Source organism: Schistocerca piceifrons, unplaced genomic scaffold (genome assembly GCF_021461385.2).
Source record: "Schistocerca piceifrons isolate TAMUIC-IGC-003096 unplaced genomic scaffold, iqSchPice1.1 HiC_scaffold_287, whole genome shotgun sequence".
In the NCBI taxonomy this organism is placed as follows: Eukaryota; Metazoa; Arthropoda; class Insecta; order Orthoptera; family Acrididae; genus Schistocerca; species Schistocerca piceifrons.
In genome coordinates this window covers 35,001-41,415 of record NW_025728501.1, presented here as the reverse complement: position 1 = coordinate 41,415, position 6,415 = coordinate 35,001, and the positions used below count along the sequence as shown (strand labels likewise).

General features: G+C 55.4%; 2 non-coding genes and 1 pseudogene across 2 annotated transcripts; all 3 read left to right on the top strand.

Annotated features, from left to right (window-relative positions):
• Positions 1 to 3,516: 3,516 nt before the first annotated feature.
• On the top strand, positions 3,517 to 5,425 carry LOC124744319. The gene has a single exon (XR_007010683.1). It is a non-coding gene; the product is annotated as a small subunit ribosomal RNA (ribosomal RNA).
• A 352-nt stretch (positions 5,426 to 5,777) lies between these two features.
• On the top strand, positions 5,778 to 5,932 carry LOC124744325. The gene has a single exon (XR_007010685.1). It is a non-coding gene; the product is annotated as a 5.8S ribosomal RNA (ribosomal RNA).
• Positions 5,933 to 6,120: 188 nt separating this feature from the next.
• LOC124744322 overlaps positions 6,121 to 6,415 on the top strand; it is a 4,221-nt pseudogene continuing 3,926 nt past the window's right edge.

Sequence of the window (6,415 nt, the reverse complement as noted above, 5' to 3'; positions counted from 1 at the left end):
AACCTAACCCATGTTGTGCCTTAACCTAACCCATGTTGTGCCTTAACCTAACCCATGTTGTCCCCTAACCTAACCCATGTTGTCCCCTAACCTAACCCATGTTGTGCCTTAACCTAACCCATGTTGTCCCCTAACCTAACCCATGTTGTGCCTTAACCTAACCCATGTTGTCCCCTAACCTAACCCATGTTGTCCCCTAACCTAACCCATGTTGTCCCTAACCTAACCCATGTTGTGCCTTAACCTAACCCATGTTGTGCCTTAACCTAACCCATGTTGTCCCCTAACCTAACCCAAGTTGTCCCCTAACCTAACCCATGTTGTCCCCTAACCTAACCCATGTTGTGCCTTAACCTAACCCATGTTGTGCCTTAACCTAACCCATGTTGTGCCTTAACCTAACCCATGTTGTCCCCTAACCTAACCCATGTTGTCCCCTAACCTAACCCATGTTGTGCCTTAACCTAACCCATGTTGTCCCCTAACCTAACCCATGTTGTGCCTTAACCTAACCCATGTTGTCCCCTAACCTAACCCATGTTGTCCCCTAACCTAACCCATGTTGTCCCCTAACCTAACCCATGTTGTGCCTTAACCTAACCCATGTTGTGCCTTAACCTAACCCATGTTGTCCCCTAACCTAACCCATGTTGTCCCCTAACCTAACCCATGTTGTCCCCTAACCTAACCCATGTTGTCCCCTAACCTAACCCATGTTGTCCCCTAACCTAACCCATGTTGTCCCCTAACCTAACCCATGTTGTCCCCTAACCTAACCCATGTTGTCCCCTAACCTAACCCATGTTGTCCCCTAACCTAACCCATGTTGTCCCCTAACCTAACCCATGTTGTGCCCTAACCTAACCCATGTTGTGCCCTAACCTAACCCATGTTGTGCCCTAACCTAACCCATGTTGTGCCTTAACCTAACCCATGTTGTCCCCTAACCTAACCCATGTTGTCCCCTAACCTAACCCATGTTGTCCCCTAACCTAACCCATGTTGTCCCCTAACCTAACCCATGTTGTCCCCTAACCTAACCCATGTTGTGCCTTAACCTAACCCATGTTGTCCCCTAACCTAACCCATGTTGTCCCCTAACCTAACCCATGTTGTCCCCTAACCTAACCCATGTTGTCCCCTAACCTAACCCATGTTGTCCCCTAACCTAACCCATGTTGTCCCTAACCTAACCCATGTTGTCCCCTAACCTAACCCATGTTGTCCCCTAACCTAACCCATGTTGTGCCCTAACCTAACCCATGTTGTCCCCTAACCTAACCCATGTTGTGCCTTAACCTAACCCATGTTGTGCCTTAACCTAACCCATGTTGTCCCCTAACCTAACCCATGTTGTCCCCTAACCTAACCCATGTTGTGCCTTAACCTAACCCATGTTGTGCCGTAACCTAACCCATGTTGTGCCTTAACCTAACCCATGTTGTGCCTTAACCTAACCCATGTTGTGCCTTAACCTAACCCATGTTGTGCCTTAACCTAACCCATGTTGTGCCTTAACCTAACCCACGTTGTCCCTAACGTAACCCACGTTGTCCCCTAACGTAACCCACGTTGTCCCCTAACGTAACCACGTTGTCCCCTAACGTAACCCACGTTGTCCCCTAACGTAACCCACGTTGTCCCCTAACGTAACCCACGTTGTCCCCTAACGTAACCCACGTTGTCGCCTATCGTAACCCACGTTGTCGCCTAAACCTGCTCTGTAATTGTTATACGACTCGTTCAATTAGTGTAGTGTTGCCCACCCGCAACCCTCGCAATATAGTTCGCTACTCGCACTGCCCGCTCCCCTGTGTATCGCTTCATGTTAAACACCTTGCAAGTCTTGCTGACTTTCCACATGCTCCTGCTGTACACTGTAATGTGGATGGCAGCAGGGCGTACATGCCGCCCCCCCCCCCCCCACCTCTCCCCACGTCCCCACCTTGCCCCCTGCCTTCGCAAGGTGGTTGGTGACAAGTTTGCATGTTCAATGCCCTTCGCATGCGACGTACGCAGGCTACGTTGTGGTGCGGCCTGTGTCAACTGTCCGCTGATGTCGTACGCGTGAACCACAATCTGTACTGCACATTCGTCCTTATGTACTGAATGATACATCGTGGCACATGTGTGACCGTACAACGACTGCGCCCAAAAACGGCGGACCATACAGTGCAAATATTGTGCACGCAGCTACGTGTCGTCTCCCTATGAGAGCTGGATTGCAGTGTGGTACGCCATAGAGACGTGTGGGAGGAACGGACGCCGTGGATGGCGATCAGCATGAGCTGTCTGTTGATGTATTCGGACCTAGTCGTCTCTCCTCACACACCGTGATGGCATGGTGCAGCGCGTTCCATATCTGCGACATGCTACAGAAGCCGGTTGACAGTCGTTCGAGCAATGGACATCGCATACGTACGGGGGCCACCTTCCACGTATTGTCTAGGCGTGCACATTTTGTTGCGTGTATGTGGGCAGACGTAGTGTGGCGTGACACCTGACACAGGCATGCAATAATGGTTGAAGTTGCAAATGGCGATGGACGCCTACGTTTTCTGGTGAAGTTACGCAAATGAAGAAATGGTAACCCGTTGTGGTGCGGTTGTTCTCGCTAGGGGTGAATCGGTGATGGCGACGATAGGTTGAGGTACTAACCGGTTGTTCCAGCGATACCCACCATGCCGACGAAACTGAACGGCATCTGGGTGTGAAGCGATACGCGGCGGTGGCTGGGTGGGACCGTCCCCGGCCGGTGAGGGGGCGCCTCCCGGCGTGCTGGCCGCGCGGTGCGTGGGCGCACGCGCTACAGCCGGCTGGTGGGGGCGGCCAGTGGCAGGCGCGCCGGCCGACGGACGCGGCAGGCGTCGCAGCTGCGCGCCGGCGCACCCTGCGCGCGGCGCCGTGCGGCCAAAGTAGGTCCTCGCGGGCCCGGTGCGAAGCGCGGTGGACATCTGCAGTGTGCTGGTCCGATTGAGGACTGTGTGCGTTGAGGATGCGCCGCCGCCCGGCGCTCGGCGCCGCGACGCCGTCTGCTGCTCGGTCGCCCCAGCGGTTCTCGCTGGTGGTTTGTATCGCAGCTGTGCGGATGTGTTGGCGTGTGCGCTGTGCTGGGAGAGTTCGCTTCGGCACCCAAGTGGGGCTTTTGTCCTTCTGTGGCGCTGGCGTTGGAGCTGCCGGTCACCGTAGGTGGCGCGTGTTGTCTCCCGCCGGCAATGCCACGACAGCACGCTCCCGGGCCTCTGTCGGCAGCGGCAAGCTCAGTTGGGAGCACGGGTGGTCGCACCGAAAGCGTCTACTCGCCTAACTCCGGGCGATTGCGCCTCTCTCGAACCCGACCAAGTACTTGGGACGGCGCTGCGCGCCGCCGGGACCTGAGAGGGTTTCGAGGTGTATTGTGCAGGGGAGCTCAGCCTCCTCCTGTTTGCAGAATGATTGAGCGGACGCTTGCGTGTTCGCGCGGGCCCCCGGGACACACTCCCGGGCGGCCGGCTGCTCAGCTCTAGTTGACGCAGCTCCCTGGTTGATCCTGCCAGTAGTCATATGCTTGTCTCAAAGATTAAGCCATGCATGTCTCAGTACAAGCCGCATTAAGGTGAAACCGCGAATGGCTCATTAAATCAGTTATGGTTCCTTAGATCGTACCCACGTTACTTGGATAACTGTGGTAATTCTAGAGCTAATACATGCAAACAGAGTCCCGACCAGAGATGGAAGGGACGCTTTTATTAGATCAAAACCAATCGGTCGGCTCGTCCGGTCCGTTTGCCTTGGTGACTCTGAATAACTTTGGGCTGATCGCACGGTCCTCGTACCGGCGACGCATCTTTCAAATGTCTGCCTTATCAACTGTCGATGGTAGGTTCTGCGCCTACCATGGTTGTAACGGGTAACGGGGAATCAGGGTTCGATTCCGGAGAGGGAGCCTGAGAAACGGCTACCACATCCAAGGAAGGCAGCAGGCGCGCAAATTACCCACTCCCGGCACGGGGAGGTAGTGACGAAAAATAACGATACGGGACTCATCCGAGGCCCCGTAATCGGAATGAGTACACTTTAAATCCTTTAACGAGTATCTATTGGAGGGCAAGTCTGGTGCCAGCAGCCGCGGTAATTCCAGCTCCAATAGCGTATATTAAAGTTGTTGCGGTTAAAAAGCTCGTAGTTGGATTTGTGTCCCACGCTGTTGGTTCACCGCCCGTCGGTGTTTAACTGGCATGTATCGTGGGACGTCCTGCCGGTGGGGCGAGCCGAAGGCGTGCGACCGCCCCGTGCGTGCTCGTGCGTCCCGAGGCGGACCCCGTTGAAATCCTACCAGGGTGCTCTTTATTGAGTGTCTCGGTGGGCCGGCACGTTTACTTTGAACAAATTAGAGTGCTTAAAGCAGGCAAGCCCGCCTGAATACTGTGTGCATGGAATAATGGAATAGGACCTCGGTTCTATTTTGTTGGTTTTCGGAACCCGAGGTAATGATTAATAGGGACAGGCGGGGGCATTCGTATTGCGACGTTAGAGGTGAAATTCTTGGATCGTCGCAAGACGAACAGAAGCGAAAGCATTTGCCAAGTATGTTTTCATTAATCAAGAACGAAAGTTAGAGGTTCGAAGGCGATCAGATACCGCCCTAGTTCTAACCATAAACGATGCCAGCCAGCGATCCGCCGCAGTTCCTCCGATGACTCGGCGGGCAGCCTCCGGGAAACCAAAGCTTTTGGGTTCCGGGGGAAGTATGGTTGCAAAGCTGAAACTTAAAGGAATTGACGGAAGGGCACCACCAGGAGTGGAGCCTGCGGCTTAATTTGACTCAACACGGGAAACCTCACCAGGCCCGGACACCGGAAGGATTGACAGATTGATAGCTCTTTCTTGATTCGGTGGGTGGTGGTGCATGGCCGTTCTTAGTTGGTGGAGCGATTTGTCTGGTTAATTCCGATAACGAACGAGACTCTAGCCTGCTAACTAGTCGCGTGACATCCTTCGTGCTGTCAGCGATTACTTTTCTTCTTAGAGGGACAGGCGGCTTCTAGCCGCACGAGATTGAGCAATAACAGGTCTGTGATGCCCTTAGATGTTCTGGGCCGCACGCGCGCTACACTGAAGGAATCAGCGTGTCTTCCTAGGCCGAAAGGTCGGGGTAACCCGCTGAACCTCCTTCGTGCTAGGGATTGGGGCTTGCAATTGTTCCCCATGAACGAGGAATTCCCAGTAAGCGCGAGTCATAAGCTCGCGTTGATTACGTCCCTGCCCTTTGTACACACCGCCCGTCGCTACTACCGATTGAATGATTTAGTGAGGTCTTCGGACTGGTACGCGGCATTGACTCTGTCGTTGCCGATGCTACCGGAAAGATGACCAAACTTGATCATTTAGAGGAAGTAAAAGTCGTAACAAGGTTTCCGTAGGTGAACCTGCGGAAGGATCATTACCGACTAGACTGCATGTCTTTCGATGTGCGTGTCGTGTCGCGCAACACGCTACCTGTACGGCTCGCAGTAGCCGTGCGCCGCGTGCGGAACCACGCGTGCCTCTCAAAACTAGCGGCAATGTTGTGTGGTACGAGCGCTGAAGCGCTGGAGCGGCTGGCCTGCGGCACCTGGCGCCTGGCGCCGGTTTTGAATGACTTTCGCCCGAGTGCCTGTCCGCTCCGGTGTGGAGCCGTACGACGCCCGTCGGCCGTGAGGCCGTTGGACACAGAACGCTGGAACAGGGGCCGCCACACGCCTCACTCCCGCCTATGCGACCGTCTCGAAAGAGACGGCGGAAACTTGAGAAAAGATCACCCAGGACGGTGGATCACTCGGCTCGTGGGTCGATGAAGAACGCAGCAAATTGCGCGTCGACATGTGAACTGCAGGACACATGAACATCGACGTTTCGAACGCACATTGCGGTCCATGGATTCCGTTCCCGGGCCACGTCTGGCTGAGGGTCGGCTACGTATACTGAAGCGCGCGGCGTTTGCCCCGCTTCGCAGACCTGGGAGTGTCGCGGCCGCCTGTGGGGCCGGCCGCGTCTCCTCAAACGTGCGATGCGCGCCCGTCGCCTGGCGGTTCGCATACCGGTACTTTCTCGGTAGCGTGCACAGCCGGCTGGCGGTGTGGCGTGCGACACCTCGTACAACGACCTCAGAGCAGGCGAGACTACCCGCTGAATTTAAGCATATTACTAAGCGGAGGAAAAGAAACTAACAAGGATTCCCCAGTAGCGGCGAGCGAACAGGGAAGAGTCCAGCACCGAACCCCGCAGGCTGCCGCCTGTCGTGGCATGTGGTGTTTGGGAGGGTCCACTACCCCGACGCCTCGCGCCGAGCCCAAGTCCAACTTGAATGAGGCCACGGCCCGTAGAGGGTGCCAGGCCCGTAGCGGCCGGTGCGAGCGTCGGCGGGACCTCTCCTTCGAGTCGGGTTGCTTGAGAG